This window comes from Nerophis ophidion, linkage group LG13, assembly GCF_033978795.1.
Source record: "Nerophis ophidion isolate RoL-2023_Sa linkage group LG13, RoL_Noph_v1.0, whole genome shotgun sequence".
Classification (NCBI taxonomy): Eukaryota; Metazoa; Chordata; class Actinopteri; order Syngnathiformes; family Syngnathidae; genus Nerophis; species Nerophis ophidion.
In genome coordinates, this window is record NC_084623.1 from 12,626,156 (window position 1) to 12,644,979 (window position 18,824).

At 40.4% G+C, this 18,824-nt stretch overlaps 1 protein-coding gene across 6 annotated transcripts in view; it reads right to left on the reverse strand.

Annotated features, from left to right (window-relative positions):
- The window catches only part of LOC133564244 (poly(rC)-binding protein 3), a 118,608-nt gene extending 106,252 nt beyond the window's left edge, over positions 1-12,356 (reverse strand). For 5 of the 6 annotated variants that reach the window (XM_061918424.1, XM_061918423.1, XM_061918422.1 and 2 more), the window contains exon 1: positions 12,082-12,356. The gene's annotated coding sequence lies outside the window, so the exon portion shown is untranslated. Of the gene's footprint in view, positions 1-5,969; positions 6,034-12,081 lie in introns of those variants that run through there. The other variant, XM_061918420.1, reaches the window with a different exon arrangement.
- Between the last annotated feature and the right edge of the window lie 6,468 nt (positions 12,357-18,824).

The window sequence follows — 18,824 nt, forward strand, 5'->3', positions numbered from 1 at the left end:
AGATGTAAATATAAACAGAATACAATGATTTGCAAATCATTTTCAACCCATATTCAGTTGAATATGCTACAAAAACAACATAGTTAAAAAGATTTGCAAATCAATCAATCAATCAATCAATGTTTACTTATATAGCCCTAAATCACTAGTGTCTCAAAGGGCTGCACAAACCACTACGGGATCCTCGGTAGGCCCACATAAGGGCAAGGAAAACTCACACCCAGTGGGACATCGGTGACAATAATGACCCAGTGGGACGTCGGTGACAATGATGACTATGAGAACCTTAGAGAGGAGGAAAGCAATGGATGTCGAGCGGGTCTAACATGATACTGTGAAAGTTCAATCCATAATGGATCCAACACAGTCGCGAGAGTCCAGTCCAAAGCGGATCCAACACAGCAGCGAGAGTCCCGTTCACAGCGGAGCCAGCAGGAAACCATCCCAAGCGGATCAACAAAATTTCCCAGCTCATATAAAAATGGTGTGTATATATATATATATATATATATATATATATATATATATATATATATATATATACAAACCCCGTTTCCATATGAGTTGGGAAATTGTTAGATGTAAATATAAACAAAATACAATGATTTGCAAATCATTTTCAACCCATATTCAGTTGAATATGCTACAAAAACAACATAGTTAAAAAGAATTGCAAATCATTGTATTCCGTCATTATTTACATCTAACAAAATTTCGTTATATTGTTTAATTGTGTTAGATGTACATATAAACGGAATACAATGATTTGCAAATCATTTTCAACCCATATTCAGTTGAATGCACTACAAAGACAACATATTTGATGTTCGAACTGATAAAATTTTTTTTTTTTTTGCAAATAATCATTAATTTTAGAATTTGATGCCAGCAACACGTGACAAAGAAGTTGGGAAAGGTGGCAAAAAATACTGATAAAGTTGAGGAATGCTCATCAAACACTTATTTGGAACATCCCACAGGTGTGCAGGCTAATTGGGAACAGGTGGGTGCCATGATTGGGTATAAAAACAGCTTCCCAAAAATTGCTCAGTCTTTCACAAGAAAGGATGGGGCGAGGTACACCCCTTTGTCCACAACTGCGTGAGCAAATAGTCAAATAGTTTACGAACAACGTTTCTCAAAGTGCAATTGCAAGAAATTTAGGGATTCGGTCCATGTTTGCAGCAAAAGTCTCCATGCCTAAGTACTTGATTTTCTACACCTGATTCTGATCAATTGGATGGGTGGCCAAATACTTTTGGCAATTAAGGGTATATAAATACACACACAGAAACACACACACATTTTTTTTCATCGATTTTTGATTTTTTTCATCGATTAAGAGTTGTTACAAATAAGAATTACCTTTTTTTTTGACACCCTTACTAATTAGCGCTCTCTAACTATCTGCGTGAAGTTGGGTTTATGTTGATGTCACGAGATATAAATGGGGTATTGCTGGCGGTTTTTGGATGTCCTTTTAAGGCGCTTTATGGGCGGAATAGAGGAGCACCCATTGACTCCATTGACAGCTGACTTTTGCTAATGTTTATTTATGATTTAGAACCCATTAAAAAAGGGAAAACATGTGTGTTCTTGTCTTAAATAGGAATTGTGAATGATTGGCAAAACTGCAGTTCCTTTTTAAGGGTCACACACAGACCCTTAAGTATAGGTGAGTATAATTTGTCCAACTCTTGCGTTATAATATCTTGAAAAAACAGAAAAGGGCAGGCAATTAGTTGTTTTTTTTTACTTTTATATACGTTCTCAAACTATCTTGGATTTACTCTGTAATGTGCCCTATTTTGACTCAATTCTTACGTACTTATGTACTTGTGTGTCAGGCTGGATTGTACAGATTAAAAAAAAATAAAAATGTATGTATAGTATTTTTAATCGATTTGATTTTTTTGACTTAAGAATCGATACAAATAGGAATTTAAAAATATCACTGAATCTGGGTTAATATACAGGTCATGAGATGTAAACGGAGTATTATTGGGGATTTTTGGTTGGGTTTTTTTTAAGAGCACTTTATGGGCAGAATTGAGGAGCTCCTATTGACGCCATTGTAAGCTGACTTTTGCTAATTTTTATTTACAATTTAGAATGCATTAAAACACACAGTGAATGTGAATGACTGGCAAAAAAAAAAAATCAGGGGTCACCAATGCGGAGCCCGCGGGCACCAGGTAGCCCGTAAGGACCAGATGAGTCGCCCGCTGGCCTGTTCTAAAAATAGTTCAAAAAGCAGCACTTACCAGTGAGCTGCCTCTATTTTTTAAATTTGATTTATTTACTAGCAAGGTGGTCTCGCTTTGCTTGACATTTTTAATTCTAAGAGAGACAAAACTCAAATGGAATTTGAAAATCCAAGAAAATATTTCAAAGACTCGGTCTTCACTTGTTTAAATCCATACATTTTCTACCGCTTATTCCCTTTTGGGGTATACATTAATTTATTTATTTTTTACTTTTCTTCTTATAACTTTCAGAAAGACAATTTTAGAGAAAAAATACAACCTTAAAATGATTTTAGGATTTTTAAACACATATACCTCCCTAGGGAGGTGTTTAGGGCACGTCCAGCTGGTAGGAGGCCACGGGGAAGACCCAGGACACGTTGGGAAGACTATGTCTCCCGGCTGGCCTGGGAACGCCTCGGGATCCCCCGGGAAGAGCTAGACGAAGTGGCTGGAGATAGGGAAGTCTGGGCTTCCCTGCTTAGGCTGCTGCCCCCGCGACCCGACCTCGGATAAGCGGAAGATGATGGATGGATATACCTTTTTACCTTTTAAATTCCTTCCTCTTCTTTCCTGACAATTTAAATCAATGTTCAAGTATTTTTTTTTTTTTATTGTAAAGAATAATAAATACATTTTAATTTAATTCTTCATTTTAGCTTCTGTTTTTTCGACGAAGAATATTTGTGAAATATTTCTTCAAACTTATTATGATTAAAATTCAAAAAAATATCCTGGAAAATCTAGAAAATCTGTAGAATCAAATTCAGATCTTATTTCAAAGTATTTTTAGATTCTTTTAAATTTTTGTTCTGGAAAATCTAGAAAAAATTATGATTTGTCTTTGTAAGAAATATAGCTTGGTCCAATTTGTTATATATTCTAACAAAGTGCAGATCGGATTTTAACCTTTTTAAAACATGTCATCAAAATTCTAAAATTAATCTTAATCAGGAAAAATGACTAATGATGTTCCATAAATTATTTTTTTTAATTTTTTCAAAAAGATTAAAAATAGCAAGTTTTTCTTTTAATATTTTTGGGTGGAATTTTTAATTTTAAAGAGTCGAAATTGAAGATAAACTATGTTTCAAAATGTAATTTTCATTGTTTTCGTGTTTTCTCCTCTTTTAAACCGTTCAATTAAGTGTTTTTTTCATCATTTATTCTCTACAAAAAACCTTCCATAAAAGGAAAAAAAATGTCTGACGGAATGACAGACGGAAATACCCATTTATTTTACATATATGGATTTATTTATTTATTGAGCAAATTGGCTATTTCTGGCAATTTATTTAAGTGTGTATCAAACTGGTAGCCCTTCGCATTAATCAGTACCCAAGAAGTAGCTCTTGGTTTCAAAAATGTTGGTGACCCCTGGTGTATATCTTATTTTTTCCAACCCTTCCATTGTAGAATCTTGACAGAACAAAGCAAGGGCTGGCAATGAGTTTTTGGAAAACGTTCATATAAGTGGCCAAACTATTTTTGATTTACTCTGTATTGTGTCCCCTTTAAGACTCGATTCAGGACGAGTACTTGGGTCTAAAAGTGTGATGACGGTTGGCAACCCCCGGTCTACTTCTGCGATAGAATGACTTTAAAACTGTGCAGGCAGGCAGTATTGATGTCTCAAGCACTTTAGCAGCACACACACACACACACACACACACACACACACACACACACACACACGCTCTTGTACTTGCTACCTTCCTGAGACCTCTGAAAAATGCCTACCTCTTTAGGATTACCCTTTCTAGATAAATAAAGATTTGCATTTGCAACATTAATAAAATATACATACTATGTAACTATGAAAAAGCTTGTTGTGAAAAATGAGTTGGAATTTCACAAGAAAAATGTCACAATTTTACGTGAAAAACTTAAAATGTTGGCAGTATTATAATAAAAGTCGTCATTTTGCTCAACGCAATTCTGAATTATACAAGAAAAACTGAACATTTGTGCAATATTATGATAAAAGTTGACATTTTATTCAATAACAGATGCAAGTTTAATAAGAAAAGTTTAAAAGTTTGGCAATTTTATGAAAAGAGTCGTAATTTTACTCAATAACAGACGCAAGTTTAATAAGAAAAGCTTAAAATTTTTGCAATTTAATGAAAAGTCATAATTTTACTTAACAAAAGTCACAATTTTATAAGAAAACTTTAAAATGTTGGCAATATTATAATAATAATCGGAGCTTTTTTTTTTTTGCCAATAATGTCAGAATTTTATAAGAACAACAAAAAAATTGGCAATATTGTGATACAAGTCCGAATCTTATATGACAAACGCCCCCATTTCAAATTTAAAAGCATTAATTTTCCATTAAAAAGTAATAATTTTACTTTAAAAAGTTATAATTTTACAAGAAAATATTGCAATATTACAGGAACAGAAAGAATATGAGAAAGTGTTCCAAATTCTGAGAAAAAAGTGGACATATTGTGAGAAAAATACTGCTTTTAGTTAATTTCTTGTTTGTAATTGTTTTTTAATCTTCATTATTCACTTTAAGTTATTAGAGAATGTCCCTGTCTTGACTGGACTTAAATGTAGAATATGTATAGAACATATTTATACTATTCATATATTACATATATAATATATGTTATATATTATTCATTATTGTCTATTGTGAGCGAACTGTGGTGCTGAATTTCCCCCAGGGATCAATAAAGCACTTTCTATTCTATTCTACACATACTTATTTATTTATTTTTTATTAATTTTGTCAAAAGGGGGCGCATTTCAATTTCTTACACACACTTGTTATTTCATATGGTGAGCAGAGGGGGAACACTTTTAAAACCGACATACAGTCAATTCGAAAAAAAAACCTCCGTTTTGGGACCACCCTAATTTGGATAGATTTCCCCACCAGGGGTGCAAACGAGATCTTTATTTAAATTTTTTTTTTTGTAATGTGCTTAAGGCCGATGACAAACGAGTCACGGACCACATATGTCTCCTTTGCCGCATTTTGGGCAACACAGCTGTAAAAGCTAACTGTTAATGGTCACTACAGTCTTAGTACCATAGTGTATTTGTTCATCCTACGGTCCCATAAGGGACGCAGGTTGTCTTACAGCAACCCAAATAGGTGAAATTAGATCATCTCCCACGGCACACCAGACTGTATCTCACGGTACACTAGTGTGCCGCAGAAGTCGTAAAAATCAGCTGTTCACCTGGCGGGTTTTTTGGGGGGATGAATAGGGAAATCCTTCTTTAGCTGCCGTTTCGTTTTATCATATATTGCTACTTTTGTCAATGTTTACTTTTGTAAGCACATTAAAATCAACAAAAAATTCTGACTTTGGAGCAATGTTCACAGACTCTAGTATTTGGCTCTCTATTAGATGCAATGGATTTCCGTATTGGGTCCATGATTTTGGTCCTAACTTGTTCACCGGTCCTCATATGGATGGTACTTTTCCTACTTTTCTCTCAAATCTTGACTCCAAACATTCTGTCAGGCTTGAACTTGGTCTTGGTTTGTTTTCCCGAGGTGCAAAGCGAATGGAATGGAAACGGCGTGAAGGTAAAGACATCTTTATTTTAACACTAAAACTAAAAACAGGAACCAACAAAAAGCGCGCACAATGGCGGTACAAAAAACTGGGCTATGAAACAAAAGACTAGCACAAAGGCTATAAACTACAAACATGAAACAAAAACACTTGCGCAGTGGCATAAATGACAAAAACTTACGTGGACAAAATGGACATCATCGCAAGGCATGAAGCAGATAATCGAGGGCGTGAATGAGGTGATGTTGCCAGACTGACTACCTGGTAACTGTGGCTTAAATAATGAACATGATAAGTGAAAACAGGTGTGAGACAAGACAGGTGAACTGATTGGTCGTCATGGCAACAAAACAGGGAGTGAAAAAAAAGGAACTTAAAATCCAAAGGTCAAAAGCACCTGGTATTCCTAGGCAGTCTCCCATTCAAGTACTAACCAGGCCGGACACTGCTTAGCTTTGAGAACAGATGAGCTTGGGGATGCTCAGGGTAATATGGCCATACAAAACTCATGATCAGACATGACAGAAAACTAAATCAGTTGGCATGGTAAGACAAACAAGGAAATGCAAAACAGAACTAAATGTCCAAAAAACTAAACATAGCATGACCAAAACAAAACATGAACTATAGGCGTGACACATTCCAGAACAAGCTAGTCAGGTTACTTCTAGACCTCCACACCAGATCACACCTCACTCCTACCAACTTCTCCAAACTGGGCTGGCTCAGGCTGGACGGCAGAGTAAAACAACTTGCACTGAGCCTAGTCTATAAAATCCGCTACACCTCCCTGATACCGACATACATGTCAAACTACTTCATAACGTAAATGACTGCCATAACCACAACACCAGGGGGCGCTCCACTAACCGCGTGAAATCCAGATTCCCATCTAACAAAGGTCTGAACTCATTCTCCGTCTATGCCGCATCAGTATGGAATGCACTCCCAACAGATGTAAAAGAAAGTGCATCTCTATCCTCTTTCAAAACCGGACTAAAAGAACACGTCCAGGCAACTACAACCCAGGACAAACATCCTCCTCGTCCCAAGATCCCACCTCCTCAGATTGTAAATAATCAAATGTATATACTTGTTCTTATGCTTTCGGAACTCACTATGTTCACTGCTCACTGTACATATCCTACCAAGTCAGACCTACACTGTTTCAATGTCCATTACTCAGATGATATAATTGTTGATGACTGAAGTACTGATAGCAATTAAAACTTTCATGCAGAGAAGGAAATCACAACTAAGTCAATTGACCAAAACTGTATTTTTTAAACAGTTATTTAGCAGTGGCACAAACACTCATGTCATTTCCAAAACAGAAAGTGCAAGATTATCAGAGACATATTAAAACAAGCTTTTAGTGCACTTTTGTGCATGATGTCACTAAGATGACATATCAAAACAACACTAAATTAAAGTGCACTTTTTGTACAGAATGCCACTACAATAGTTTAAAACGAAGTGCACTTTTGTGCATGATGTCACTAAGACGACATATCAAAACAACACTAAATTAAAGTGCACTTTTTGTACAGAATGCCACTACAATAGTTTAAAACGAAGTGCACTTTTGTGCATGATGTCACTAAGATGAAATATCAAAACAACACTAAATTAAAGTGCACTTTTTGTACAGAATGCCACTACAATAGTTTAAAACGAAGTGCACTTTTGTGCATGATGTCACTAAGATGACATATCAAAACAACACTAAATTAAAGTGCACTTTTTGTACAGAATGCCACTACAATAGTTTAAAACGAAGTGCACTTTTGTGCATGATGTTACCAAGATGACATATCAAAACAACACTAAATGAAAGTGCACTTTTTGTACAGAATGCCACTACAATAATTTAAAACGAAGTGCACTTTTGTGCATGATGTCACTAAGATGACATATGAAAACAACACTAAATTAAAGTGCACTTTTTGTACAGAATGCCACTACAATAATTTAAAACGAAGTGCACTTTTGTGCATGATGTCACTAAGATGACATATCAAAACAACACTAAATTAAAGTGCACTTTTTGTACAGAACGCCACTACAATAGTTTAAAACAAAGTGCACTTTTGTGCATGATGTCACTAAGATGACATATCAAAACAACACTTAATTAAAGTGCACTTTTTGTACAGAATGCCACTACAATAGTTTAAAACGAAGTGCACTTTTGTGCATGATGTTACCAAGATGACATATCAAAACAACACTAAATTAAAGTGCACTTTTTGTACAGAATGCCACTACAATAATTTAAAACGAAGTGCACTTTTGTGCATGATGTCACTAAGATGACATATCAAAACAACACTAAATTAAAGTGCACTTTTTGTACAGAACGCCACTACAATAGTTTAAAACAAAGTGCACTTTTGTGCATGATGTCACTAAGATGACATATCAAAACAACACTTAATTAAAGTGCACTTTTTGTACAGAATGCCACTACAATAGTTTAAAACGAAGTGCACTTTTGTGCATGATGTTACCAAGATGACATATCAAAACAACACTAAATTAAAGTGCACTTTTTGTACAGAATGCCACTACAATAATTTAAAACGAAGTGCACTTTTGTGCATGATGTCACTAAGATGACATATCAAAACAACACTAAATTAAAGTGCACTTTTTGTACAGAACGCCACTACAATAGTTTAAAACAAAGTGCACTTTTGTGCATGATGTCACTAAGATGACATATCAAAACAACACTAAATTAAAGTGCACTTTTTGTACAGAACGCCACTACAATAGTTTAAAACAAAGTGCACTTTTGTGCATGATGTCACACAAGATGACATATCAAAACAACACTAAATTAAAGTGCACTTTTTGTACAGAATGGCACTACAATAGTTTAAAATGAAGTGCACTTTTGTGCATGATGTCACACAAGATATTTCAATAAGTGTCAAATAAAAATGAGCTGCATAATAGTGAAGTGAATTATATTTATATAGCGCTTTTTCTCTAGTGACTCAAAGCGCTTTACATAGTGAAACCCAATATCTAAGTTACATTCAAACCAGTGTGGGTGGCACTGGGAGCAGGTGGGTAAAGTGTCTTGCCCAAGGACACAACAGCAGTGACTAGGATGGTGGAAGCGGGAATCGAACCTGCAACCCTCAAGTTGCTGGCACGGCCACTCTACCAACCGAGCTAAAAGGAAATCAAATAGTGGTCATCCTTCGCTATGTGGTAGGTTACTGCGGACATTATCTCCTTTTGTTGTTGACTACTTTTCTCATACGGTGTTGATCTGGAAATGTTTGCCTCTGCATTTTGATGGTGTGGGCGTGTGGCACCGAACGGAGATGTTGACATGCGGAGTGAGCACTCTTCATTCTCTAGCACAGGGGTCGGGAACCTTTTTGGCTGCGAGAGCCAAGAAGCCAAATATTTTAAAATGTATTTCCCTAAGAGCCATATAATATTTTTTTTTAACACTGAACACAACTAAACGCGTGCATTTTTTAAGTAAGACTAACATTTCCAGAGTATAATAAGTCTCTTATTCTTTGTAATAATATTGTTATTCTGAAGCTAACTGTGGAGGGGGCGTGGCCTGCGGGCCTGCAGCAAAGCGGGATGTTGCCAGGACCGGCCTCGAAATCAACGACAGGTGAGTAGACGGCCCACCTGGGCCTTTTTATCTAATCACCTGTCGCTCTGTTATAAGCAGCAGCCAGGAGGAGAGACAGGGTTGGGGCTGGAGCCAGTGCGCGAGTGAGGACGAAAGAGAAAAAGACAATTGCTGTAAAGCAACTGAGAGAAAATTAAAATAAAACAATATTGGAACCCTAAAACAGGCTCTTGGTGGTCTGAAGAACCCCCAGGAGGGCAAGCCCCACACTAACCAATAATAAATAAATTACTTCTTACCATTAACGCAACTTCTTGGACATAAAAATGCATGAGAATGTTTTATATTTTGAACGTTGTTTTTAACACTGTGATTAAAAGTGGAATTATTCATTACTTATCCTATTAAGCAATGTCAGCTCAGATTTATCCGAGAGCCGGATGCAGTCATCAAAAGAGCCACATCTGGCTCTAGAGCCATAGGTTCCCTACCCCTGCTCTAGCAGGTGACTTTTCAAATGATGCTACATATTAGCAGTAATGCTACTTTTTGGTAGCAACGCTTGTGACCCACACCTGAAAAATTAAGGTTGTCTATTCGATATATTCCCGCTTGAAGCCGAACCACCGCCAGACCCCCTGCTGTTTTTCTTGGGAATTAATTCTTCCTTCATTTGTTACCAGATTTGCTGCTTCTTTCTCTCGTATTACCACTCGTACGGCTCCGCTAGCATCACAGCTAACGTTACCAATGCTGCTACCTCTTTGCTCCGCGAGTGCGTATACGTATGTGACGTATGTAAGAAGGTGCGCTTGTTGTCCGAGAGAAGGAGACACAAGAAGGAGTGTGAAGAGCCTGTGATGTAAAGCCCACAGCTAAAAGCAACTGCGTGAGAACGTATACTTGAATATCACGATATTGTTATTTTCTATATCGCACAGAGATTAATTGGTCCGCATTGCCGGCAGTAAATCGGACACGTTTCCAGTGAGGGTTGGACTCCGCCAAGGCTGCCATTTGTCACCGATTCTGTTCATAACTTTTATGGACAGAATTTCTAGGCGCAGTCAAGGCGTTGAGGGATTCCGGTTTGGTGGCCGCAGGATTAGGTCTCTGCTTTTTGCAGATGATCGGATCCTGATGGCTTTATCTGGCCGGGGTTCTTCAGCTCTCACTGGACCGGTTCACAGCCGAGTGTGAAGAATCTGCACCTCCAAGTCTGAGGCCATGGTTCTCGCCCGGAAAAGTGCCATCTCCGGGTTGGGGAGGAGACCCTGCCCCAAGTGGATGAGTTCAAGTACCTAGGAGTCTTGTTCACGAGTGGGGGAAGAGTGGATGGTGAGATCGACAGGCGGATCGGTGCGGCGTCTTCAGTAATGCGGACGTTGTATCTAACCGTTGTGGTGAAGAAGGAGCTGAACCGGAAGGCAAAGCTCTCAATTTATCGGTCAATCTACGTTCCCATCCTCACCTATGGTCATGAGCTTTGGGTCATGACCGAAAGGACAAGATCACGGGTACTAGCGGCCGAAATGAGTTTCCTCCACTCTCCCTTAGAGATAGGGTGAGAAGATCTGCCATCCAGGAGGAGCTCAAAGTAAAGCCGCTGCTCCTCCACATCGAGAGGAGCCAGATGAGGTGGTTCGGGCATCTGGTCAGGATGCCACCCGAACGCCTCCCTAGGGAGGTGCTTAGGGCACGTCCAACCGGTAGGAGGCCACGGGGAAGACCCAGGACACGTTGGGAAGACTATTTCTCCCGGCTGGCCTGGGAACGCCTCGGGATCCCCCGGGAAGAGCTGGACGAAGTGGCTGGGGAGAGTAAAGTCTGGGCTTCCCTGCTTAGGCTGCTGTCCCCTCGACCCGACCTCAGATAAGCGGAAGAAAATGGATGGATGGACCCCGACTTAAACAAGTTGAAAAACTTATTAGGGTGTTACCATTTAGTGGTCAGTTGTACGGAATATGTACTTTACTGTGCAATCTACCGATAAAAGTTTCAATCAATCAATCATTGTTGATGTCTCTAAAAGCGTAGCAATACAAGAACACACACACACACACACTCCACATTTCCCGGTAAAGTACAGGATGCACAGATGGAAGACTAAGCAAGATTCAATTGCCAGGAATGCTTTATGGGCTGTGCTGAGTTCTCCTCCGTGATTCGATCAAGCGGGTCAATGTCTTGCGAAGTCGTTGCACTTTGTGCAAGTCACGTGATCTCCGGTCTCACGTCCCGCGGTTTTGGGGGAAGTGACCTCGTGGAATCTCGGGGGGGGGGGGTTTGACCCATCAGCATCTATAAATAACCTTCACTCGGCTGAACAAATCAATTAGAGGTGCATTCTTTGCGGAACAAACAACACAGCCACAGTCGTCTTCGTCAACCTGCGCTCCGGGCATCCTGGGAATAAAAACCCCCGAAGATCTCATTTCCATAAAGGCACATTTCCTCAGTAACCTGTTTTTTATTTTGCCTACGAGCTAAGAAATTGCAAGACACGACGAGATGAGATGAAACTGATAACAGCGGCTCTTGATTTTTATCTTCCGTTGAGTTTCTGGCTGGAGGGAGAAGTCGAAAAAGTGCAGACCGTTTCAAATATTCCACGTAAGGCTGATTAAAGGTGGAAGTACTTTCACCAAAAAAAATATATATACATATATATGTATATATATCTTACCGTCTATAAGATGGCAGTCGGTGGGACTGAAGTCGGGAGAGTCATAGGGTCCCCGGGGGTCGGCAGTAGGGGTCGTCGAATTTCCGGCTCCGAGTGGGGCTGGCGGGGTGATCCAGGAGAAGGGAAGGAAGGATGGAGTGAGAAGGACCAGGGAGATGGGGAGGGGGGGAAGAAGTGCGAGTTGCTTCTCCTTGCCTTTTCTCTCTCTCTCGCTCTCTCTCTCTCTCTCTTTATAGCCTTCTTCCTCCGACACTCACACACACACACGCCGGAAACCAGAGAGTCACTCACATCGCAGGCAGAGATGCTTTACGGTTACAGGCTGGGGGGTGGGGAAGGAGGACCCGCCTACTTACCTCCAGGCAGCCAATGAGAGCGTGAGGAGCCCGAGTGCCAGAAGGTGATTGGCTGCAAACTCCCACCCCTCCAGGACATGTTCTCCTCCAGGACCAGGAGGCGTGTGGGTCGGATACCCATACCATACCACAGTGGTTCTCAAATGGGGGTACGCGTACCCCTGGGGGGTAATTGAAGGTATGCCATGGGGTACGTGGGATTTGTTTTAACAATATTTTAAAAATAGCAGTAATTCAAAAATCCTTTATGAATGTATTTGTTGAATAATACTTCAACAAAATATGAATGTAAGTTCATAAACTGTGAAAAGAAATGCAATATTCAGTGTTGACAGCTAGATTTTTTGTGGACATGTTCCATAAATATTAATGTTAAAGATTTCTTTTTTTGTGAACAAATGTTTAGAATTAGGGCTTCACGGTGGGAGAGGGGTTAGTGAGTCTGCCTCACAATACGAAGGTCCTGCAGTCCTGGGTTCAAATCCAGGCTCGGGATCTTTCTGTGTGGAGTTTGCATGTTCTCCCCATGAATGCGTGGGTTCCCTCCGGGTACTCCGGCTTCCTCCCACTTCCAAAGACATGCACCTGGGGATAGGTTGATTGGCAACACTAAAATTGGCCCTAGTGTGTGAATGTGAGTGTGAATGTTGTCTGTCTATCTGTGTTGGCCCTGCGATGAGGTGGCGACTTGTCCAGGGTGTACCCCGCCTTCCGCCCGATTGTAGCTGAGATAGGCGCCAGCGCCCCCCGCAACCCCAAAAGGGAATAAGCGGTAGGAAATGGATGGATGGATGTTTAGAATTAACTGTGATGAGGTGGCGACTTGTCCAGGGTGTACCCCAACCTTCCGCCTGATTGTAGCTGGGATAATTTTCCTGAAGGAACTCTCCTGACGGAATAAATTAAATACTATCTAATCTAATAAGCACCAGCGCCCCCCCCTGCAACCCCAAAGGGAATAAGCGGTAGAAAATGGATGGATGGATGTTTGGAATTAAGTTCATGAATCCAGATGGATCTCTATTACAATCCCCAAAGAGGGCACTTTAAGTTGATGATTACTTCTATGTTTAGAAATCTTTATTTATAGCTGAATCACTTGTTTATTTTTCAACAAGTTTTTAGTTATTTTTATATCTTTTTTTCCAAATAGTTCAATAAAGACCACCACCAATGAGCAAGATTTTGCACTGTTATCCAATTTAATAAATCAGAAACTGACGACATAGTCCTGTATTTTACTTCTTTATCTCTTTTTTTCAACCAAAAATGCTTTGCTCTGATTAGGGGGTACTTGAATTTGAGATAGGCTCCAGCGACCCCCCGTGACCCCAAAGGGAATAAGCGGTAGGAAATGGATGGATGGATGAATTTAAAAAAAATTTCACAGGGGGTACATCACTGAAAAAAGGTTGGGAACCACTACCTTACCGTACCATACCATACCATACCAACTTTATGTATAAATCCATCCATCCATCTTCTTCCACTTATCCGAGATCGGGTTGCGGGGGCAGCAGCCAAAGCAGGAAAGCCCAGACTTCCCTCTCCCCAGCCGCTTCGTCCAGCTCTTCCCGGGGGATCCCGAGGCATTCCCAGGCCAGCCGGGAGACATAGTCTTCCCAACGTGTCCTGGGTCTTCCCCGTGGCCTCCTACCGGTTGGACGTGCCCTAAACACCTCCCTAGGAAGGCGTTCGGGTGGCATCCTGACCAGATGCCCGAATTTATGTATAAAGCCCTTTATGAACAACCACAGTTGAAGCACAAAGGGCTGTACACCACAAAGAACTAGAAGCAAAGGACGGACTAAAAAAATAACGTTTAAAACACAAGTAAAATACACATTGAAAAAGCAAATACAAATTATCTTAAGAACAATAAGTTAGATAAAAAGCGGTTAAAAAGTTAAAAACAGTTTAAAAAAAAGTTTAAAACAGTTTAAAGTCTCTCATGCTAGTTTAAAAGCCAGTGAATAAAAATGGGTTTTAAGAAGGGTCTTAGAAGAAGCCAAAGAAGAGGCATGTCTCTGGGGCGGTATAGCTCGGTTGGTAGAGCGGCCAAGTTTGATCCCCGCTTCCGCCATCCAAGTCACTGCCGTTGTGTCCTTGGGCAAGACACTTGACCCACCTCTCCCGCCCAAAGGCAAAACCCAGTAACTCAATTTTGGTCAAAACTGAGCTGATAATAATTTTGGAGTTCCAAGGTGATATGCTTTACGGTGGAAGAGGGGTTAGTGCGTCTGCCTCACAATATGAAGGTCCTGCAGTCCTGGGTTCAAATCCAGGCTCGGGATCTTTCTGTGCAGAGGGGTTAGTGCGTCTGCCTCACAATACGAAGGTCCTGCAGTCCTGGGTTCAAATCCAGGCCCGGGATCTTTCTGTGTGGAGTTTGCATGTTCTCCCCGTGAATGCGTGGGTTCCCTCCGGGTACTCCGGCTTCCTCCCACTTCCAAAGACATGCACCTGGGGATAGGTTGATTGGCAACACTAAATTGGCCCTAGTGTGTGAATATGAGTGTGAATGTTGTCTATCTGTGTTGGCCCTGCGATGAGGTGGCGACTTGTCCAGGGTGTACCCCGCCTTCCGCCCGATTGTAGCTGAGATAGGCGCCAGCGCCCCCCGCGACCCCACAAGGGAATAAGCGGTAGAAAATGGATTGATAGCGTATGCGATATTGTAATTTGTTCCGTAAAAAAGCTGTTACGTGCATGGCAGGACCTAGCAACTACCACATAACCGCGTAGATACAACAGAAAAACCTAGTATCTCAAGGGACCAATCGGAGCTTCTTTGTCAGTCGCCTTATTGTCTTTAATGAGACATTTGCACGAATGGAGGCCGACGGCCAACCTGATTATGTGATATTATGGCACGAGGGGATATTTGGAAGATTGGCCCAGGACGTTGCAAGCACCTTCATTAAATGTATTGTTCTTGATTCTTCCCCTTGCATACTCTTTTGGGCAGATAACTGTGGAGGTCAAAATAAAGAACTGGACGCTGTACACGGCTCTTGCCCAATGTGCAAACGCAGAATAGGGCCCACCCGAGATTGTGACAAAATATCTGGAGAAAGGGCACACGTTCATGAGAGCAGATTCAATCCATGGCTCAATCGGCAAGAAAATGAAAAGCTCAAGAAAACATCTATACCTTTGGTGACTTTGCAGATCTTTGTAAGACAGCATCAAGATAGATTGGTTTTCCTTTGTTTTCTCCAAATCAGCTAGAAGTGAGTTACTAGGTTTTGCCTTTGGACGGGAGACCTGCTCCCAGTGCCACCCACGCTGGGTTAAATGTAACCTAAATATTGGGTTTCACTATGTAAATCGCTTTGAATCACTAGAGAAAAGCACTATATAAATATAATTCACTTCACTTCACGTGGAGAGGGAGATGGTTCCAGAGTTTGGGACCCGGAACAAAGACAGCTCTGTCAATCAATCAATCAATGTTTATTTATATAGCCCCAAATCACAAATGTCTCAAAGGACTGCACAAATCATTACGACTACAACATCCTCGGAAGAACCCACAAAAGGGCAAGGAAAACTCACACCCAGTGGGCAGGGAGAATTCACATCCAGTGGGACGCCAGTGACAATGCTGACTATGAGAAACCTTGGAGAGGACCTCAGATGTGGGCAACCCCCCCCCCCCTCCCCCCCTCTAGGAGACCGAAAGCAATGGATGTCGAGCGGGTCTAACATGATACTGTGGAAGTTCAATCCATAGTGGCTCCAACACAGCTGCGAGAGTTCAGTTCAAGCGGATCCAAGACAGCAGCGAGAGTCCCGTCCACAGGAAACCATCTCAAGCGGAGGCGGATCAGCAGCGTAGAGATGTCCCCTCGAAGTTTGTGGATCAGCTGATCAGATAATTGATCCGATCATTTTACAATGGACAATACAGAAGCTCCACATTTTGAATGTAATATTTTATAGGGGCCAGCCTAATGTACACCTGTTCACAAATAAAGCTGTCTTGATTGGCCACACCTGTGAGTTGCATGGCAATGGAGGAGCGCTCACTCACACAGATTTTGACAGTTCCTGAGTGAACACAACAACTGTTTTGACGGTGCCAACCATCAAGTATACTGTAGTAAAAGTATATATTTTACAAAGCATTGTTTTTCTGGGAAACTGTTTGAGTTGGACTTCACCCAAATGACCCTCCACCCCCACCGTGCGTAATCAATGGACGTGGCAAGTATCCAGCTTGAGTAAATGATCAATGACGAGCTGTCAGGTTGAGGTAATGAAAAGCACATCATCATAGAACTCCTGCTGTCTTAACGAACAAGTAAACTAAAATAGGCTTAGAGTTTCGAATACAAAACAATACTATGTTATGTATATTTTGTCTCCCTTTAGATAAATAAAGAATTTTGAAGACACGTCCGATGTCATTTCTGTGGAGTTCGGATTCTTAAGACAGATTTAATATTGTTCAGTTAAATGTTAAATGGGTCAATTTGCAGGAAACCATCCACTGTTACAGGAGCATGTGCGGTCCAAATAAATTGGGTGATTGAGCTGTGTTGATACAAACAAAATAAATGCAGATTTTGATATAATTAACCACATGCAGTAACTCGTTAAAATTTACAGCTAAAATTTATATATATACACACAAGTATATGCATATATATATATATATATATATATATATATAAATATATATATATATATATACATATATGTATATATATATATATATATATATATATAAACCAAACGACTTTTTTGCGCTAAATGAGGCATGTCCTCCTAACTTTACACATGCGCATATTGCCCGTCCGCTTAAAAGGGGTGGGGGGGTCGCACTAATATACAACGAAAACTTTAACCTTAGTCCTAACATAAATAATAAATATAAATCGTTTGAGGTGCTTACTATGAGGTCTGTCACACCGCTGCCTCTACACCTGGCTGTTATCTACCGCCCCCCAGGGCCCTGTTCGGACTTTATCAATGAATTCTCAGAGTTCGTTGCTGATCTAGTGACACACGCCGATAATATAATCATAATGGGGGACTTTAATATCCATATGAATACCCCATCGGACCCACCGTGCGTAGCGCTCCAGACTATAATTGATAGCTGTGGTCTCACACAAATAATAAATGAACCCACGCATCGCAACGGTAATACGATAGACCTAGTGCTTGTCAGGGGTATCACCGCTTCCAAAGTTACGATACTCCCGTATACTAAAGTATTGTCCGATCATTACCTTATAAAATTCGAGGTTCAGACGCATGTTCGTCAAACTAATAATAATAATAACTGCTAGAGCAGCCGCAACATTAATACGGCCACAACGACAACTCTTGCTGACCTACTGCCCTCGGTAATGGCACCATTCCCAAAGTATGTGGGCTCTATTGATAACCTCACTAACAACTTTAACGACGCCCTGCGCGAAACCATTGATAACATAGCACCGCTAAAGTTAAAAAAGGCTCCAAAAAAGCGTACCCCGTGGTTTACAGAAGAAACTAGAGCTCAGAAATTATTATGCAGAAAGCTGGAACGCAAATGGCGCACGACTAAACTTGAGGTGCACCATCAAGCATTTAGTGATGGTTTAATAACTTATAAACGCATGCTTACCTTAGCTAAAGCTAATTATTACTCAAATCTCATCCACCGTAATAAAAACGATCCTAAATTTTTGTTTAGTACGGTAGCATCGCTAACCCAACAAGGGACTCCTTCCAGTAGCTCCACCCACTCAGCTGATGACTTTATGCAATTCTTTAGTAAGAAAATTGAAGTCATTAGAAAGGAGATTAAAGACAATGCGTCCCAGCTACAACGGGGTTCTATTAACACTGACACGATTGTATATACGGCGGATACTGCCCTCCAAAATAGTTTCTCTCGTTTTGAGGAAATAACATTAGAGGAATTGTTACAACGTGTAAATGGAATAAAACAGACAACATGTTTACTTGACCCTCTTCCTGGGAAACTGATCAAGGAGCTCTTTGTATTATTAGGTCCATCAGTGCTAAATATTATAAACTTATCACTTTCCTCGGGCACTGTTCCCCTAGCATTCAAAAAAGCGGTTATTCATCCTCTTCTTAAAAGACCTAACCTCGATCCTGACCTCATGGTAAACTACCGACCGGTGTCTCACCTTCCCTTTATTTCAAAAATCCTCGAAAAAATTGTTGCGGAGCAGTTAAATGAACACTTAGCGTCTAACAATCTATGTGAAACCTTTCAATCCGGTTTCAGGGCAAATCACTTGACGGAGACAGCCCTCGCAAAAATGACTAATGATCTATTGCTAACGATGGATTCTGATGCGTCATCTATGTTGCTGCTCCTCGATCTTAGCGCTGCTTTCGATACCGTCGATCATAATATTT